Here is a 22,386-nt window from a genome sequence, read left to right on the forward strand (position 1 = left end):
ATTAAATCATCAGTAATCCATCATCAATTGTAATCATCCAACAACAAAGACATCATCAATCTATTCTATCAGTCTCTTGCCTAATCCCATGCACCCTTTGGTTGCCCTGAATAGGGACCAAAGCGCCCTGAGTGGACCAGGGTGCCCAAGTGGTACCAGGGCGCCCTCATGGGACCCAGACGCCCATGGAGGGCCAGGGCACCCTAGGATACCATGGTGCCTAAACAAGGGGCACGAGCATGATCTTGGTGATAACATCAATCAACATCAAATTTAGTGCAAAAATGAAAAGTCAAAAATGAGTCTATGGCAAGCCAACTCACCTTGTCCAAGGGTCGGTTGATGAGTATGGACCGACTAGGATCTCCATCCGCATAGGTTGCTCGGGTCGACGTCGAGGCATGATGGCGAATAAGTGGGCTCCTCTATAGTGAATATTGTCAAAAAGTCAAAAAGTGACAAATGAAGTGATAACTCAATGATGAACAGTGAGTACCAAACCAGTACTAAGAGGGGGGGGATGAATCAGTACAGACACAAAAACTTTTCCTAAACCAGTTTGACTGCAAACAGTGCACTTGACAGACAAACACTAATACCGGTCTAAACCAGATTACTATCGGTTAAACATAATGAGACTGTGAAAGACATAAACCAGCAACACTTAGCTTTCCATACAATCGACTCCCTCATTTCCACTTCATCCTAATGCATAAATAGATAGTCTATCATCAAAGATACAATAATTTACCAGATCAACATGATTCACCACTAAACAAGAAATAACAAAACATCACATGAAAGAGGCATCACACATGACACACATATTTTTCACGTGGAAACCCAACTAAGAAAAACCACGGTGGGGATGAATACCCACAAGCTATTTTTGAACTCTTTAGAAGTCTTCTCTATTAGGAGCCTAGTCTGGTTAAAGACTTGTTACAATGGGTTCTGTTAGGAACCGATCCTGTTAGGGATCACCCGATTAAGGGATGGCTAGAATACCCGGTTAAGAGTTAAACCTTGTTAAAGGTTACCTTGTTAGAGGATTTTATGAACTCAATGGCTTTGAGTCACCCTGTTAAAGGATTTACAACAAGCTGGTTAAAGCTACCCTGTTAAGGGATTTTCCAACTATTGAAGTGATTAGAGATCAACACGTATTACAATGATCTGGTAATAGCACTCAATGCCAATGCAGATCCGTTTTAGTTCCTTCCTTCTGCACACACACTTTGCAGGTATCAATTCTCTTATTTGGTCTGGCAAGAATCATGTATCTCTGTACTTAGATACACACACAACATTTGCCAACAAAAACAACATGAAACACAACATTGACCTTATAGGAAACAGATAGGTCGGTAGCATAAACCCTAAACCCTAAACATTTTAGGTTGAGCAATTCAGTCGGTTCAATCGTAACCATCGAACACTTTGCATTTGAATACAACGGTCTTGAACAGATCTCAAGCCATTCTCCATCATTCATTCTTCACCGCTTCTTGGAGGTGATAACCCATCACGCATTCTTCACCATTTGCAGGGATTTCGCACATTCCCGAGGTAGATAGGATCAATCCCCTTCATGCAAGATCCTTCACGCGCATGAGGCTGACGTGGCAACATGATCTGATCTCCATTACAATGCTAACTCATCACACAATTCCATCGATTGAATCACACAGGCTCGAAACACTTCAACCGGAAACCCTAAGGCTGGGAATACCAACCAGTAGTCATACCATATTAAACCTTGATAGAAAACATTCCATATACCGGTTCACTTGGACAAACGTATCGCTTCACCTTTTGCACATATATCGGTTCACAACATTATACCGATTCACTTTGCCAGTTGCTTAACTTCAATAAACCAGTTCACTCTCCAACATATTACCGGTTCACTCTTCAGCATATTACTGGTTCTCTCTTTAGCATATTGACATCAATGACAACACAATATCATCATGTCAACATACTATAGACATATGCCAACAATCTCCCCCTTTGGCATTGATGGCAATATACAAAGTGTCGTGCCCAAACTTTAGGGCACAAAAACGGAACAACAAATTTTTTTTGACGTCATGAACTCGCTATAAATCCTAATATTAAAGTTTTGTCTTATCTATAATGTAACTATATTTACTTCCAAGGTTGGAGAAATTAACCAACTCGAGCGAGCGACTTGTTGGGAGGGGATTAATTAGCCTCAAGGATTTAGTCAGCTAGCTCAATTACCTAAGACAAGCTGTCGCTAATTAAATCAAGGGATATTTGATTATCTTAAGGTATTATAACGTTCCCAATCCATATAAGGATAATGCTATTAATTAATTGATGCACATGCGAAATCATTATATACATCCAACTGATGAGGGTTCGAATTTCTACAATGTCATTTGCCCACTAAAATTTCGACAATAGACTAGGGCCAATTCTAATCTTCCCTAAATCCCCTGATTTGGTTGATTAATTTTCAATCCGACCAAAAGTCGGTCACAAGGGCTTAAGGTTCATAATTTACAAATTCCTCCTTTTTAAATTTTTCCTTACGTCCAATTACATGGGGGGGGTAAATCCATTGATTAATTAAATATATTGCTGGGTTAAACGTGTAGTTTTTCCAACTATAATAGTCCTTTATTATTAACCCCCTTGAATTAATTGAAATTTAAATTTCTAAGGAACTGGGAACTTATAATCGTTCAATTATTAAATTAACCCCATATTTATATATATTCAAATCAGAAGTCTAAAATCCCATAATAATTCAATTATTAAAATCAGGGTTTAAATTTCCATGATATTTCCATTATAAACTTAACCCCAAATTATATACTAAAATCTAACTTTAAAATTTCAATTTAAATTCCTTATATATATATAAAATCACAGTATAAATTCTTATTTACTAACCCTCATTATAAATTAAAAATCAAATTTAATACACCAATCTAAATCTCCCAAAATATATATATATATATATATATATATATATATATATATATATTATTATTATTAAAATGCTAACCCTAACCCGAAATTGGGTTAGGGTTGCATTTTTTTATATATATTACTCTTATTTTATTTTATTCATCATTTCATACCCTAACCCGAAATGGGTTAGGGTTTATTAAACCCCTTTATTTTATTGTTTGTCCCCCTTTGTTGTTTTTGGTTCGGAGATCGCAGGTACGGCGGAGCTAGGGCACGGCGGAGGGTTTCGTAGAGGGGGAAATGAGGGGAGGAGGCGGCGCGGGGCTCTCCCGGTCGCCACTGTGTTTATACACAGTGACGGCAGTGCCGTCCACTGTGTATAAGCACAGTGGCGGCCGCAGACCGTCCACTGTGCTTACACACAGTGGCGGCACCCTCTGTGCCGTCCACTGTGGGTAAGCACAGTGGCGCGGCCCGAGCACCGCCCACTGTGTTTACACACAGTGGCTCGGCCTTGCCGTGCCGTCCACTGTGGGTAAACACAGTGGCGCGGCCCGAGAGCCGTCCACTGTGTTTACACACAGTGGTTCGGCCAACAATGTTATTACAAGATTTTTTTGTTATTCATTTAAATATATTCGTGGGTTGATAAAAACATGTTATAAGATGTGGTTTTCTTGAATATATCAAATATATATATTGTATATTATATATATATATATATATATATAATATGCACAGTTTCATTTATGAATGCGGAAATATTTTCTTCTACAGGCATTCGTAGGATATATTTTTTTTTGATGCAGAATATATATATATATATATATATTAAGAAGTCTATTCTGCCATTCTTTTATATATTTGTAACAGAGATGCACAAGATTCAGAATGTATCTTCTATTTTGTTGTTACAGGGCATGCACTTGCAGGAAACTTATATACATGTATTCTATATATATATATAGGTATATATTTTCAATATATATACTTCTATATATATAGAAATATATATATGACCAAATGTTGAAGTAATAGGGTTAAAAACCCTTACATTGTTTTGAGATTTCAAACATCTACATTCTGTTTGTTTTTTTTTTGTTTTCTAACAGCATTTAGCATAGATCTATTTTCTTCTTCTTCCTTTATTTAAAATTTTCTACAGAAATAAAACAAATTCTGTTTACCCCCCCCCCCCTTTTTTTTTTATCAGTCATAAAATAACAGAAATCTAAATTGTGCAAATTAATAGTGGGAAATAAAAACATTACTAGTTCTCTCTTTTATTTTTAAAACAGTCATAAAATTACAGAATTTACACTATGCAAGTAAATAATAATCCCTACTGCATTTCTTTTTCTTTTCCTTACTAATGCAGTAAATAAACTAGTGAATAGTAAATAAGGAATTCTAGTGCATTTTTCTTTTTCTGTTTCTCTCCTTTAATAATGCAGTAAATAACAAGAGAAAAGACTAGATTTAAAATGTAGACTACAGCAAACACTATAGACATCAAAACATAAAATGAAATTTACATTGTTTTTCCAGAATGATAGTTACAATATCCCAAATAAGAAAATGGGTAGGAAATCTAAACAGTCATCTTTCTCTAATTTTTACACAGAAATAAAAATTACATTTATTTAAATAGAAACAGAATCATTTTAAGCCCTATATTTACATATGCACTCTTTCTTCCTTTTTCTTTTTGCTACAATCATAAGGTTACATTTCTTTCTTCTTTTCTGCATTTAAATAAAAATCAGAAATCTGAAATAGAAGTCTGCAACACAAAATCTGCAACTCCTAGTCTTTTTCCCCAAGCCACCTGCAAGTAAAGTTTTAGGACTGTGACCATGGGATGCTCACCTCCCAGCCTAGGCTTACCAGAAGCCACCCCCGAGCTAGGAGAATCAAGACCTAGACGGGTTACAACCATGCAATACAACATAGCAATAGAGCAAACACACAACACATACACTTTCCCATCCCAAGCTACACTATCACCACATTTGTGGAGATCAATCTATGGGTGGAAGTGGACCAAGTACCGTTGGGGAAACTGCAGCCAAAAATATAACACAAGCCACCTCATGGCAACACAAAATACTCAACAGAATTCATCCCAACCACCTTATGCCCCCCAAAGGCTCAAAGCCATTTCTCTCCCCTTATGACCCCCAAATGCATACACAAGGCTATGCAGCAAGGGTCACAAAGGACACCCTTGAGATCACTCTCCTTAAGGAGAGCCTCTCACCCAAGGCTGTCATGCTTCTTCCACCCCAAGATCATCCTACTCTCCCAAGAGTAGAAGATCTTGGACACTCCCAAAGCAAGAACACAAAATAGAAAAAGAAACATAGGAAAGAACTACACATTATTTTCTTCAACAACATTATACATACACACTTTCTTTACAAGCATTTCTTTCCTTCAACAAAACAACATAACTAAGATAAACAACATGAACAAGAGGAGATAACAACCAACCTTATTCTGCCAATAGGTATGCTAAACTTAGTTGGAGATGAGCTGCCCAATCCTCACAACTTTCTGCAATCCTTGGCCACCAAAATTCCTCTAAATTTTCTAAAACTGGTTTTCTTTTCTTTTCAAATTTTTCCAAAAATCTCCAAAAGTGGAGAGTGGGTGATTAGCTCACTAAGCTTCCATTCTTAGCCTAAGAAGGCCTCTCTCACTCCTTCCAACCTCTTGGATAGAGTGAGTGATCTCCCATTGGGTTGGTCTTCCCTAGGTCTTACACACTCCCTAACCTAGGTGCCTAGAGAAGGGAAATGGAATGGGGAAGAGGGATTACTATCTCCAAGAAGGTTCTCCTTCCAAGGATGGCACTCCTATAGATGGAATTCGTCCATCTTGGGAAAACCACTTTTTTGGGTGGTTAAACAAGTCCTAAGGGAAAGACACATGGCCAATTTTGGCCTTCACCCATAGGTACCCCATGAGGCCTAATAGAAAAGCTCTAAAATTGACTCTAGGAGTTGATTTGACCTTCAGAAAGTCCACCTGAAGTTAACCTACGGGTCAACTCTGAGTTGACCTTCCTTGTGGCTCTCTAACCTAGATTTCTTGGTTCCTTCAAGGATAATTAGGGGATATAACCATTAACAAAAATAAAACTTTCAAAAAGGTGACATGACAATTGCCAACACAACATACTACATAGGTGTCAAGTGACACTACAAAATAATTCCACATCACAATAACCACATGGCAATTGTCCCTTAAACAATTTAATCAATCCAATAAATACAAATTACACTCATGCAACATTTTACATTTACGAATAAAATACAGTACATACGAGGTGTTGTCTCTCCAATTAGACAACCCCTAGTTTTACTAACGCACATTGGCCTAGGCTTGATTCTCCCTAATATTTCCATGGTCACATGGATATTTTCCTGCACATCTCAATTTAAACATTAGTACTTCCCAAATAGCCTCATATAATATATAAAATCACATAATCAGAATACAATACATTCATTCTACAAAGACTTGACATTATGGAATATAATTTGTCACAATTCAAAGCAATTTCCTCATAATCCTCAAAATTTGATCCATCTACAAGATATGCAAACATTTTCCTAACATTATATCAAATCCTGAAATTCAGATAATAATCTGCATCATCACAATATTACCCTAATCTAGCATCATATAATACTTTATAATCCACAAGGCATAGAATGAAGCATCCACATATATCAATGTTACCAAAATCGCGGGACCATGAAAAGTTCTATATCCATAGTGTGTCAAAACTAGCATCCAAAATAGTTCCAAAATGAAAATAACTGAAAGAGATAGGATGGGTTGGGGTAGGGCCTCACACAAAGATATCTCTCTTTCTGCATCACATCTTCTCCTTAATACTGTAGATATCTTCTCCACTTCACATCTCCTCCCCCTTTGACAACAATGTCAAAGTGGAGGCACGAGCTTCCCTGTTCCACTATGCTGCTCCCCTTGAGGAGTAGCATCCTTCAACACATCAATCCTGAAAAGATATAGCAAAGTAAGATCTGACTAATGTGGAGCACAAATCTTTAGTTTACCTCTTGAAGAGGCAGCACCCCTAATTCACCTCTTAGATAGGTAAGAGTAGCCTTCGGTAGAGACTTAGTGAATATGCCTGCTAACTACTCCTTACTGGAAACATGTTCCAATACCACCTCTTTGTTCTTAACCTTTTCCCTTAAGAAATGATACTTGAGTTCAAAGTGCTTGGTTCTAGCATGTAAAACCGGATTCTTGGAGATGTTAATTGCACTTGTATTATCACAAAATATACCTACCGGTTCAGATACAGGAACTTTGAATCCATTTGATACATGCTTCATCCAAATAGTCTGGGTGCAGTTCATAAAAGCTGCAACATACTCCGCTTCTACTGTAGACTGAGAGATACAACTCTGCTTTTTACTCATCCATGAGACCAGTCTACCATCGAGAAAGAATGCACCACCAGTTGTGATCTTCTGGTCATCTACATTACCAGCCCAATCAGCATCTGTGAACACTTTTAGGTTGAAATTGTTAGAGTAAAGTAATTAATTAACTTTGCTCTCCTCTTAAGATTTCTCTTTATGCATACATTAGTCATTTAATAATTAATATTTAATTATTAAATGCTCACACCTTAGGGTTAGGTTTTCCTTTTGGTGTTGATCTCCTTTATAAGGATTGATCTCTTGTATTATTCATATTCTTGATTCATATTTTCTCTGATAATACATCTTTTCTCTTTGTCAGAGCCAAAACCCTTGTATTTGTTCTCTCTCTTTCTCTGTGATAGGTTTCTTGCATGCAGGTTTCTTTTGGGTTCTGTGGATTTGTATTTCTCAAATCCTTCATGGTATCAGAGCCAGATCTGCTGCAGCTTGTTCAGAATTTTGAAAGATTTTGAGATCCAGGTTTTGGTTGCATCAGATCTGTGTTTGTCTTCTGTTTTTTATTTTGGAATAGGGGTATTTTTTTTTCGGTGCACTTTGAGCCCAAACGGACCTCACCGTTGAGCTCGTAGCGCCCAAAAACCCCTATTTCCATATAAAATTCGTCCGATTTGGACACAGTTGCACCAGGAGGCAAATTTTTTTTGGCCCCAAGGCCGTACGGCCCTAGGGCACGACAACCGAGGCGAAATTTTCAAAAAAATCAAAAAAAAAAAAACAAAAAAACCCCATGGTTTTTTAAAACCGGGCGCAGCGCTTTTTTAAGGCCAGCACCACCGGTGCATAGCCCGGCGGCCACCGCCGCCGGTGGTAACCACCGGCCGCGGCCCGGTCCCCACTGCCGCGCCACCGGCGAAAACCGCCGCCACCCGCGCCGCCTGCACCCCGCCGGATCCAGCTGCGCCGCCCTTGCGCCGCCTCCGCGACGCCAGCCCCCCCTGCGCCAGCTCCTGGTCACCCAGAGGACCAGGGGCCTATTTTTTTTAGCCCTTGAGGGCTATAAGAGCTTATTTGGGCCCTTTTGGAGCAGTTTTACTAAATCGGGTATAACTCGGGCATTTTAGCTCGGATTTTCGAATGAAAATAGGCGTTGGAAAGCTGGTTCCGAGCCCGATCTAAAAGATGCAGATCTTTTTTTCTGATTTTTCCGTTTTGTAGTGTTTTTTGCAAGTCGAAGTCAGAACAAGTTTTTTGCACTCCAGGAGCCATATCTTTTGCATACGGACTCCGTTTTTCAAAAGCGAATAGGCGTCGGAAAGGTGGTTCTGTGCTCTTTTCAGATCTACAGTCTATTTCATCAGAAAAATCTTCAGGTGCTCCAAATTTTGTCTCAACCCGTTATTGTTTTCTATCATTTTCTGGCTTTCAGTTTGTACTGGGGATTAGTTTTTTGCATTGTGGGGGGGTGTTTTCTCTTGCTTTCTGTTATTTACATCAGAAAACTAGAATTTACAAACACCAATACAAAAAAATCAAACCCCCTTCTGCATCTTCTGTCTAGTTCTGAAAGACCACTTAATAATAATTAAAAATTCAGAGCAGTTGAGGCACAGTTTACAGGATGGCAGACAGACCTATTGAATCTCTCACACCGCATAATTACCACACTTGGAAGGGTCGCATGATGACTCTTCTCCAGTCAAAAGGGTTATGGTCCTGTTTGGATGAGGTTCAGCCTCAGTTGACACGTCCTTTTGAGATTATGCAGCATAGGAACAATATGGATCAGGCTATGGGATTGATGGCTTTACACATTTCTGACAGTCTCCAGTTTCATCTTGAGGGTTGTCTCACTCCTCGAGCCATTTGGATCAAGTTTGAAGGACTTTTTGGTACTGTCAACGAGTTCAGAGCTTTGCAGCTTGAGGCAGAGTTAACTTCCTTGGTACCTGATTCGTTTCCTTCTATTGAGGACTTTCTGATGAAGTTCAAACAGCAAAGATCAATCTTGCAGGGTTGTGGTAAGACTAAGACTGATACAGAGTGCATTTTCCTGATTCTCTCCAAGCTTCGGGGTCCATTTCAGATCTTCTCTTCGACCTTCTATTCCACCATGGATGCCTTGGGTGCTCGACATGTCATGCCTTCTTTTGAGGTCTTTTGTGATCGTCTGACTCGTGAGCAAGCTAAGCTTAAGCAGTTGGATTCACTTTCAGGTTCACAGAACCAAGCATTGGTAGCCCAGTCCTCCAAAGGAAAACAGAAGCAGAAACCGAAGCCTAAGAAAGATTCAGAGGCTAGTGAGAATCCCTCCAAGCCACCACCTAAGTCTGATTCAAAACCACAATTCAATTCTAAACAGGGCAAATCTTCAAAGTCTGGTGAGTCTTCCTCCAAGACTAAGAAGAAATCAGGTGATCCTTGCAGTTTTTGTGGCAAGGAAGGACATCCCGTTTCCAGGTGTTGGAAACGTTTAGAGGCTTTGGAGGAAGCCATGCAGCAGCATAATATCAGTGCACCACAGCCTCCTTCACAGCCCACAGGGAAAGGTCATGCTCTTTCTGCACGAGCATTGTCCTCAGCGTCCACTTGGATTCTAGATTCTGGTGCCTCTCACCATATGACACACACACAGGATTTGGTCACTGCTCTTGCTCCTACAGGCACTCGACATATTGCAGTTGGTGACTCAGCACAACTTTCCGTTCAGGGTTCTGGTACTGTTTCATTGGATGGTGGTTGTCTTCAGGATGTGCTTTTGGTTCCTGACATTTCGACAAACCTTCTATCTGTTTATCAGATTTGCCACTCTGGCTCTGGTAAGACAGTTGAGTTCTCTCCACATGATGTGGTTATTCGAGATCTTCATGATCCTGACTTGGTTGTGGCTACTGGGAGTGTGGATTCTGCATCTCACTTATATAGTTTTGATGGCTTTGAGAGTTCAGACACTGTTGGTTCCTCTCTTATAGCACATGCAGATTCAGTGAGCAGGCTTTGGCATGAGCGTTTTGGTCATGTCAATTACAGATATCTACAGCAGATGAGTACACAGGCACTTGTGATTGGGCTTCCACAGATTTCTTGTACAGATGGTGTATGTCATGGTTGTGTCCTTGGTAAACATCATCGAGATCCTTTTCCTAAGGGTCGAGCCTCTCGTGCTAGGGCAGCCCTAGAGTTGGTACACAGTGATCTTATGTCCTTTCCGACTCCTTCTTTTTCAGGGGCCCGTTATGTACTCACTTTTATTGATGACTTCTCCAGACGTACATGGGTGTACTTTCTTAAGTACAAGTCTGATGTCTTTGACTCTTTCAGGAAGTTTAAGACATTTGTGGAGAAGCAATCTGGACTTTCTATCAGGAGGATACGCACAGATAATGGGGGGGAGTATGTAAATCAGGCTTTCAGAGATTTTTGCACTGAGCATGGTTTACAGCATCAGTTTACAGTTCCTTATACCCCTCAACAGAATGGTGTTGCTGAGAGAAAGAACAGAACCTTACGGGAGATGGCAAATTGTATGATACAGTCTCGAGCTATGAGTTCTTCATTTTGGGCTGAGGCAGTCAATTGTGCCAATTATATTCAGAACCGGATGCCCCATAAGGCATTACGACATATGACTCCTGAGGAGGCTTGGACCCATGTCAAGCCTGATGTTTCTACATTCCGAGTTTTTGGTAGTGAGGCTTGGGCATTTATTCCTGATGCTCAGCGGATAGCCATGGAGAGGAAGAGCCGACCACTCATATTTGTTGGCTACTGTGAGGATGTTAAGGCATACAGGTTGTTTGATCCTGATTCCAGAGAGGTCTTGTTTCGGCGGGATGTCCAGTTTGATGAGTGCTATCCTCAGATGGATTCTCCATCACCAGCTTCTCCCTCATTGCCTACTCCTTCCTCTTCATCTCTTGAGGATTACTTATCTCTTGAGGATGATGTAGATCATGATCCACCATCTCCACCACCACCAGTTGCTCCGTCTTTGCCGAAGTGGGCCCGTGATACTGTTGATGCAGCTGGTTCTTTGGCAGGTGATCCTTCAGATACTCGTCGCACTCGTGCTCAGACATCTGGTTCTAGTCTTTTGAGTCATACCCTTTCAGATGATCCTCAAAAGTTTTCAGAGGCGACAGGACACCCAGAGTGGGATAGGGCCATGGATGAGGAGTATTCTTCTTTGATGAAGAATCATACTTGGGATCTTTGTCCTCTTCCTAAGGGAAGAAAGTTGGTTCGGTGCAAGTGGGTGTATCGTACCAAGTATGCTGTAGATGGTTCTATTGATAAGTATAAGGCCCGTCTTGTTGCGAAGGGGTTTTCTCAGGTAGAGGGTATTGACTACTCTGAGACCTTTGCTCCTGTCGCCAAGATGAATTCTATACGCCTGGTACTTTCACTTGCAGCTTCACAGGGATGGACAGTGTTTCAGATGGATGTGAAGAGTGCCTTCTTGCATGGAGACCTACATGAGGAGATCTATATGGAGCAGCCTCAGGGTTTTGTGCAGGACACTTCTTTGGTTTGCAGACTTCGACGTTCATTGTATGGTCTCAAACAAGCCCCCAGGGCTTGGTATGAGAAGATGGACTCCTTCTTGCTTTCCTCGCACTTCACACGCTGTCATTCCGATCACACAGTCTATATTCAGCGTCAGGAGGGTGATCTTTTGATTCTAGTGCTATATGTAGATGATCTCATCATTACAGGTAGCTCATCCTCCATGATTCAGAGTGTTCAGAGAGCTTTGATGGAGCAGTTTGAGATGACCGATCTTGGTCTCTTGCACTTCTTTCTGGGTCTACAGGTTATTCAGTCTTCGGATGGGATTTCCATTTTTCAGGAGAAGTATGCTCTTGATATGCTTCAGCGATTTGGCATGCTTGATTGCAAGTCTGCCCCCACTCCATTTCAGTCAGGTGTTGTTTTGTCTTCCACTTGCTCTACTCCTTCAGTAGACCCCACTTTATACAGGCAGTTGGTTGGCAGTCTGTTGTACCTGACACATTCTCGTCCTGATCTTTCCTTTGCGGTTGGCCTTGTCTCTCGGTTCTCCCATGATCCTCATGAGAGCCATTGGCAAGCAGCCAAACGTATTTTGAGATATATTCGGGGCACCACACATTATGGCATTCACTACTCTTTAGGATTCCCTCATATCATTGGCTTCACTGACTCCGATTGGGCTGGTGATGTCAATGATCGGAAGTCTACTTCTGGCTTCGTTTTTTGCCTTGGTTCTGGTCCTATTACATGGTCTTGCAAGAAGCAGTCTGCTATTGCATTATCATCTACAGAGGCTGAGTACCGTGCAGCAGTGTTAGCCAGTCAGGAGGTTTTATGGCTTCGGCAATCGATGACAGAGTTTGGGTTTCTTCCAGATTGTCCCACTATTCTTTAGTGTGACAACCAGAGCGCCATTCACATTTATCGCAACCTAGTGGAGCATCAGCGGACAAAGCACATTGAAATCCACATGCACTTCATCAGACAGTTGATTCAGGATGGTTCTCTCATCTTGGAGTATATTCCTACAGAGGAGCAGGTTGCTGACATCTTCACTAAACCTTTGGCATCTCCGCGCTATCTTCAGTTGCGCTCAATGCTTGGGGTGAAGGAAGTTGTCCTTGGGGGGTCTCAGTGAGGCCTTCCTTCCTTCATGATTTCTTTTCAGCATGATTCTTTATCTCTTTTTGGAGAGGAGTTTTTTCCCATTGGGTTTTCTCCTTTACTCCGCTTTATAGAGATTTTCTTGTATTCGGGTACCTGATCAGGCCTTGTTGCCGGGACCCTCTTTTGCATTGTAGTTCCTTTGCTTTCTTCTGCATTGTTTGTAGCTGCATTGTAGCTCATCTTAAGGGGGGGTGTTAGAGTAAAGTAATTAATTAACTTTGCTCTCCTCTTAAGATTTCTCTTTATGCATACATTAGTCATTTAATAATTAATATTTAATTATTAAATGCTCACACCTTAGGGTTAGGTTTTCCTTTTGGTGTTGATCTCCTTTATAAGGATTGATCTCTTGTATTATTCATATTCTTGATTCATATTTTCTCTGATAATACATCTTTTCTCTTTGTCAAAGCCAAAACCCTTGTATTTGTTCTCTCTCTTTCTCTGTGATAGGTTTCTTGCATGCAGGTTTCTTTTGGGTTCTGTGGATTTGTATTTCTCAAATCCTACAGAAATCATCATTGTATGGATACCATAATCCATAGTCAATAGTTCCCTTCAAATATCTAAGAATCTGCTTGACTACTACCAAGTGGGATTCTCTTGGGCTTTTCTGAAACCGAGTGGTAATACCCATTGCATGTGCAATGTCCAGTCTGCTATGCACTACATAATGCAACTTACCAATCATGGATCGGTATTCCTTCTCATTTACCAATGCTAAGTCATCGTGTTTTGATAGTTTACAACTAGTCACCATTGGTGTACCAATCGGTTTGCTGTCTTCCATGCCAAAGGTCTTCAACACCTCTCTGACATACTTGGACTGAGTAATAAAGATTCCATCTTTCATTTGTTGAATCTTCAGTCTAATGAAGAACTTAATCTCCCCTATGAGTGACATCTCAAATTCCTTCTTCATTTCATCTGCAAAGTCATGACTCATCTTGTCATCTCCACCAAAGATTATGGCATCAACAAATACTTCACTGATCATAATCTGATCTCCTTCTGATTTTAAGTAGATATTGCTATCTTCACTTGTTCTATCAAATCCAATCTTCACAAGATGGGAGTGCAAGCGTTCATACCATGCTCTAGGTGCCTGCTTCAGTCCATACAAGGCTTAATGTAGCCTACACACCATGTCACTATCTTCTGATAGGGAAAACCCATCCGGTTGCTCTATATACACATCCTCTTCAAGTATTCCATTTAGAAATGCAGATTTTACATCCATTTGGTATACCTTGAATCCTTTAAAAGTTGCAAATGCAAGAAGCATACAAATTCCTTCCAATCTTGCTACTGCAGCAAAGGTTTCTCCATAGTCTTCTCCTTCTTCTTGGGCATATCCTTTACATACTAGTCTAGCTTTGTTCCTTACCACTGTGACATCCTCATTCTATTTATTTCTGAAGACCCATTTGGTTCCAATGACATTTTTATGCTCTGGTCTGGGTACCAAAGACCATGTACCATTCTTTTCTATCTGATCAAGTTCCTCTTCCATTGCCTTGATCCAGTCTTCATCTTTATGTGCCTCTTTGAATGATTTAGGCTCAAATTCAGAGATCATACATGAGTTTTCTCTGACCTTTCTTCTTCTAAGAATTCCAACATCTTTGTCTCCTATGATCTGCTTTGGATTATGATTGAGTTTTGCATACCTAGGTATGTTCTTAACAGATTCCTCTTGCTTTTCTTCTTCATCCTCATCTTCATCAACATCATCATCCACTAGTGTAGGAGCACAATTACTGGTACTGGGCTGATTTACAACCGGTTCCCAGAAGGTTACTACCAGTTCATCTCCTACATGCCCTCTACCAGTTTCCTTAGGTTTCTCAAAGTTTTCATCAACCCTAACATTGATGCTTTCAACAATTCTCTAAGTCCTATTTTTGAAACATTTGAGAGCTTTACTCTTGGTGAAATATCCTAAGAATATTCCCTCATCACATTATGCATCGAATTTGCTTCGATGTTCACTCCTCTTGATATAACATTCGCTACCAAACACTCTGAAGTAGCTTACTACTGGTGTCTTACTGATCCAATACTCATAAGGAGTCTTATCCTTTCCTTTCTTGATGAGTACCCAATTCATTGTGTAGACTGCAGTGCTCACCGCTTCTCTCCAAAAGGTGTGAGCAACCTTTCCTTGGATCAACATAGTTCTAGCCGCTTCAACCACAGTCCAGTTGTTTCTTTCTGCTAGGCCATTCTGTTGTGGATTCCAGGGGGCAGACAGTTGCCTCTTGATGCCATTCTCTTCATAGTATTTGTTGAATTAACCGGAAGTGAATTCTCCTCCTTGATCGGTTCTAATCCTCTTACCGCTTTCTTTTTCTACAAGTGCTCTGAAAGCTTTGAACTTTCCAAAATCTTTAGATTTGTCCTCCAAGAATGTGACCCACATCATTTTTGAGCAATCATTAGTAAGAATCATAAAATACCTATCTCCCTGTACACTCCTAGTTTTCATAGGACCACACAAATCAGAATGCACAAGATCAAGTAAATTGTCTGCAGTGAAAGATTTACCTTTGAAAGTTGAGGAAGACATTTTCCCCAATTCACACTCTCTACAGAAAGGGTTTTCCGGTTTGCTCAACATAGGCAATCCTCTAACTAGCTTGATCTTACTGGCCTTCACAATATTGTCAAAGTTTACATGGCAGAGTCTCCTATGCCATATCCAGCTATCATCAAACTTGGCCATAAGACATGTACTGACATTTGCATTGAGTTGAAATAGGTTACCTTTGGTCTGCATACCGGTGGCCATCAGTTCACCATTCTTTCCTTTGATTTTGCACACTCCATTTTTGAATTCCAGAGTGAGTCCACTATCATTCAGCTGGGCAACACTCAATAGGTTGTGTCTGAGACCTTCCACCCAATACATATTGTCAGCACTTCTCTTTCCATTCAGAGAGATGGACCCTCTGCCTTTGACCATACTTGGTGCATCATTACCAAAATGAACCACACCACCATCATACTCTTCTAGAGATAGAAACTTACTCTGGTCACCAGTCATATTGTGAGAACAACCACTATCAATAATCCACTCATTGGAATTATCAAAGTGGGAGACAAGAGCCTTCTTGTCTGACACATCTTCCTTGACTGCTACAAGCACAATATCTTCATTTTCTTCATCTTCTGATTCCTCGTCAGTGACACCTTCATCAACTGCTACAAAACAGTTTCTCTGGTTTCCTCCTTTGAACTCCTTGAACTTTTCCGATTTGTCCTTGCTATCACCATTAGGACAGTTTTCAGCAATGTGTCCTATTCGGTTACAAGAAAAGCATTTCAAAGGGAGCTTACCTCTGTATTTATCAGTTCCCTTAGGAAGTCTCTTGGAAAGAAGAGATTCAAATTCCATTAGGATCTCCTCATCATCCATTTCTCTATTTTGTCTTGGTTCACCACTGGTACTAGCTTCTTTTCCTTTTCTGGATGGTGTAGTAGATGCTCTGAAGGCTGATTCAGTCTTCTGAATATTGCCATCATAATTATTTACCTCATTAGTTGTTAGCTTTGCAATGATGGAATCCAGGGATACCTTTGTCTTGTCTACAGACCTTAACTCCTGAATAGCTGCAACCCTTATTGCGTAGACCAGTAATAAGGATCTCAAAACTTTGCTAATAACAGTGGAATCTTCCATTTTACCACCTACACTCTTGATATCTCCAACAATAGTTTTGATTCTTATTCCATATTGTTGAATGGTCTCTCCTTCAACCATTTGCATGTCTTCAAACTTTCCCCTAAGGCTTTCTTCCTTAGCTTGTTTCACATGCTCACCACCGCCATAGATATTCTCAAGGGCATCCCATACTTCTTTGGGATTATCTTTGTCCTAAACATCAATAAACTCAATGTCAAATAAACTACTAATTAGGGCTTCCATGACTTTCCCATTCTCCTAAATCTCTCTCTTTTGGTCATCGGTGAGAGTACCGGTAGGGACAACATAAGCATTCTCAACATAGCTCCAATGTTGAGCACCCATGCTTCTGATGTATATCTTCATTTTGTCCTTCCATATTTTAAAGTTCTCTGTTGAACTTTGGACCTTCCCTCTTCATCATTACAATAGGATCTTTCCCTCAAGCAGTTAAGCTTACAACACAGAGGACCTGGAGGACGCTCTGATACCAATTGATAACTCAATGATGAACAGTGAGTACCAAACCAGTACTGAGGGGGGGGTGAATCAGTACAGGCACAAAAACTTTTCTTGAACCGGTTTGACTGCAAATAGTGCACTTGACAGACAAACACTAATACTGGTCAAAACCAGATTACTACCGGTTAAACATAATGAGACTTTGAAAGACATAAACTAGCAACACTTAGCTTTCTATATAATCTACTCCCTCATTTCCACTTCATCCTTATGCATAAAAAGATAATCTATCATTAGAGATATAATAATTTACTAGATCAACATGATTCACCACTAAACAAGAAATAACAAAACATCACATGAAAGAGGCATCACACATGACACACATATTTTTCACGTGGAAACCCAACTGGGAAAAACCACGATGGGGATGAATACCCACAAGCTGTTTTTGAACTCTTTAGAAGTTCGCTCTGTTAGGAGCCTAGTCTGGTTAAAGACTTGTTACAATAGGTTCTGTTAGGAACCGATCCTGTTAGGGATCACTCGGTTAAGGGATGGTTAGAATACCCGGTTAAGGGTTAAACCTTGTTAAAGGTTACCTTATTAGAGGATTTTATGAACTCAATGGCTTTGAGCCACCCTGTTAAAGGATTTACAACAAGCTGGTTAAAGCTACCCTGTTAAGGGATTTTCCAACTGTTGAAGTGATTAGAGATCAACAGGTATTACAATGATCTAGTAATAGCACTCAATGCCAATGCAGATCCATTTTAGTTCCTTCCTTCTGCACACACACTTTGTAGGTATCAATTCTCTTATTTGGTCTGGAAAGAATCATGTATCTCTGTACTTAGATACACACACAACATTTGCCAACAAAAACAACATGAAACACAACATCGACCTTATAGGAAATAGATAGGTCGGTAGCATAAACCCTAAACCCTAAACATTTTAGGTTGAGCAATTCAGTCGATTCAATCTTGACCATTGAACACTTTACATTTGAATACAACGGTCTTGAACGGATCTCAAGACATTCTCCATCATTTGTTCTTCACCGCTTCTTGGAGGCGATAACCCATCATGCGTTCTTCACCATTTTCAGGGACTTCGCACATTCCCAAGGTAGATAGGATCAATCCCCTTCATGCAAGATCCTTCACGCACACGAGTCTGACGTGGCAACATGATCTAATCTCCATTACAATGCTAACTCATCACATAATGCCATCGGTTGAATCACACAGGCTAGAAACACTTCAACCGGAAACCCTGAGGCTGGGAATACCAACCGGCAGTCATACCATATTAAACCTTCATAGAAAACATTCCATATACTGATTCACTTGGACAAATGTACTGCTTCACCTTTTGCACATATACCGGTTCACAACATTATACCGGTTCACTTTGCCAATTGCTTAACTTCAATAAACTAGTTCACTCTCCAACATAATACCGGTTCACTCTTCAGCATATTACCGGTTCTCTCTTCATCATATTGACATCAATGACAACACAATATCATCATGTCAACATACTCTACACATATGCCAACATGAAGATGTCACTTTCATATTTATGAGGTATGCACTTTTTCATTTTTATGATTTTAAGTTATGAACCCTAATTTCTGCACTTTTTCTTAAATCTATCATATCTTGAGCTAGAGAGCTCCGATTTTTACACCGTCGGTGGCGTTGGAATTGGGAATTTTCTTTCTCACTCCACATTGGTTCCATAAAGTGCTTGGATGCACAACTGAGCCTTGTCATGAATGTGTTTTTCAAGGTTTTCATTCCAATTTGTTGTGGTAAACATGGTACCCTGTTTCACCTCACTAATTAGCAAGCCGAAATAGGGGGGCATATAGCTACCCATGAATTTCATCACCTTCCTTGGTAATAATTAGGTGATTTTTTTATCTAACATGTGGTTTTGTAGGGTGCTGGTCCTAACTGTGTACTGCAAATACCGTTGGGGGCTTCGCCCGACAACTTATGGATATATCCATTTTCAAATGATGTTTATTTTTTCTGTACTTTAGCTTGCATATGCACATAGTGTCATATGAAAGTGGGGGCTAAATGTAGTGTCGTAAATTATACACCCTTGCTAGGGTGGTAAACTTTCACACTTAGTTTAGCACTCACCTTAGTGTGTTTTGCATCTTGCATTTCTAATCTCTTTTAAATATTTATTTAATTAATTTAATTAAATCTAAATCATATTTCACCTCTTCACATGTTATAAAGTTGGGCCCTTTACCCTAAGCGTGCCCCTTTTCATCTTATTCCTTCAATAAATCATTTAATCATAAACCCTAATTATGTCTTATTTTGACCTTTAAGGCCCAATTTTGCATATCAAAACATCTTGAAATCAGTTGTAACTTTGGGATTCGCTCTAATATCATCATATCTAACGGCCCCAAACATTTGGTGAAAATTTGGTCGGACCATGTTGAAAGTGCACATAGTCCTCGACTTTTTTCCCAAAATTTTGGGAGCATAATCCTATGATATAATAATGCTTAACCCCAAAATATTGGAGGGAAATTCAAATCCTAGGTTGGCCTAAAGATGAAATTAAGATCTAGGGTTTCATACTTAAGAGCTCTCTTTCTTCATTTGAAGGGGTCTTCTTTGAAGAATCTAAGAGCAATTTTTTGGGAGCATAAGAGCCTTATTTGCAGTGAAAGAGTAGATATTTGAAGTCTTCAACAAAATTTAACATTTGTCCATCAAACATTCATCAAGCATCATTTCATCAATTGGGGGCTTCTGAAGATATAGAAAAGCAATAGGAGATCACCGACTGAAGATTGGCTTGTACTTCTCCCTTGGGGTTGGGTATGGTTTCATGTTGTTTTCATATCTTTGTATAACCTTCATTTTGATTTATATTCATGATTTAGATCATTTTGCATCATGGATTCAGAGCATTTACTTTGTCAATTATAAGCAATTAGGGTTTACTCTTTAGGGTTGCTCTAGATTGTTTGCTTTCATTTTAGGATCTTGCACACACATTTTTAGTATATTATCGGTTATTTGTTGAGGTGGAAATCACCAAAATGGGGGTTTGACTAAGGCAAAACCCTATATAGCCACCCAAAACCCTCTTTTTTAGCTATAGGTACAGGTTCAGATCTGAGCGTCACTCGAAGTTTCAAGATCGACAAAGCGCACAGAGGTTGTCCCAGGGTTTAGAACTCGTTAAAAACCCTTAGGACAGGAGCGTGGTGCCCTGATCTTGCCTGTTTCCAGTAGGATTTGACAGTGCAGCAAGTTGTAGAGTCCAAAATCCAGTTTCTCAGTTGCAGCTTCAGACTTGCAGAATCAGGATAGTAGTGTGGCACCCTGGTCCTGGACATTTTGGCTTAGATTTCAGACATAGGTGTAGCTCTGATTTTGCCTCCTAATCTAGAATTTTCAGCAGTTTATCAGTTGTTTTTGGTTCTGCATTTCCATATTAGGGTTTGTTTGCTTACTTGCACTTTAGGTTAAATTGCATTTTGAATCATTCCTCTCTCATTTACAGCAAAGGAATAAAAACCCTAAGAGGTAATCAATGGCTCTCTCTTTCTCTTAAGAAGTAGTTGAAGTGCATTACCTCCCTAGGCTCTTTCGTATTCCATTAGTGTGTATGAGAGTGGGATTAGGGTTTCCCCCCTTACACACCTCCTTTTCCCAAAATTCAAAAATTCAAAATTCAGTGGTTAGGTCCTAAAACCCTAATTTTCAAATTTAATTGGACTTTGTGCAAATTTCTCTCAATTTCAACCAATTTCAATTTTCTAAATATTATTCAAGGTGGCCCTATCCATTAGGTTTGACCTTTTTCAAATTTGCAATTCAATTTCTTATCTTTTTCAAAACCCTAATAGGGTCATATTTCGACATTCACACCTTAATTTTGCCTAGCTAGAGATCATAAAATCAATCAATTTTGGGGGGTTAGCTCTCAAATCATCATAGCTTTCATCCCTGAAAATTTCCAAAAAAGTTGGGAGGACCGGGTGCACTTTCAACTTGGTCCCTGGCTTTATTCCCAAAATTTTGGGAGACTGTTATGATTGTATTTAATTGCTTAAATTTCTAGAAAATTGGTTGATTTTGTTGAATTTTGATCCTTGAAAATTTCTGAAAAAGTTGGGAGGACCGGGTGCACTTTCAACCTAGTCCCTGGCTTTTTTCCTGAAATTTTGGGAGACTGTTATGATTGTCTTTAATTTCTTAAATCTAGAAAATTGGCTGATTTTATCGAATTTTGATCCCTCTAAAATCGAAAACATTTCCCAATTTCAACATTGCAACTTTCAAGGAAAATTTTTAAATTAAGTGGTTAATTATATTCTGCCCTAATTTTAAGATCTTAATTGTGTCCATTTTAAATTTGAAATTAAGTGGTATCCCATAGGCCCTAATTTTAAAAATTTAATCTCTTTTGGATAATTTTAAATTAAGAGGTTATTTTTTTACATAATCCTAATTTTAAATTTCAATTTCCTAGGAGGTTTCATTATTATTCTTTCAATCAATTTGTTCATTTAATTGAATAATCATTTTTCCTAGAATTTTGAATTATTCAATTATTTTGCAAGTTTCAAATTTCACAATTTCAAATTTGCAATTTTAATTTCATTTTCCCTCCTTTATTCAATTTTCTATGCATGTATGGGGTGAACATTATTATGGTTAAATGACATATGAGTTTATTGCTTGATCATAAGTGCATATGGAGTTCTTATCTTATTTTGCTGATTCAATTTCAAGTTACATTAAAGATGTTCCTGATGTTCACATTCATGCATATGATTATAATTTAAGTATCCCTTTCATTCATACATATGATTTACCCTCTCCCAAAATTGATCTCATTAATGAGGGCACATTGGTGCAAAATGAGAATATGGACACTTCTTTCAGAGATCTCCCTCCTAAAGGTGAATCTTTGGAGAATCATATTCCTTCTTCTCCTAAAAATTACCTCCCTCATAAGGATTATTTGGTGCAAGAGGATGATATTATGGCTACTTATCCTAGTGATACTGTACCTTCTTTTCATGATCTTTCCTCTAAAGATGAAGCATTAATTACATATGATAGTCCTTTTTCTAATGAGTGTCTTCAACATAAAGATACCTTAGAACAAGAGTATGATATTATTTCTCATCATAAT

Source organism: Cryptomeria japonica, chromosome 8, assembly GCF_030272615.1.
Source record: "Cryptomeria japonica chromosome 8, Sugi_1.0, whole genome shotgun sequence".
Lineage (NCBI taxonomy): Eukaryota > Viridiplantae > Streptophyta > Pinopsida > Cupressales > Cupressaceae > Cryptomeria > Cryptomeria japonica.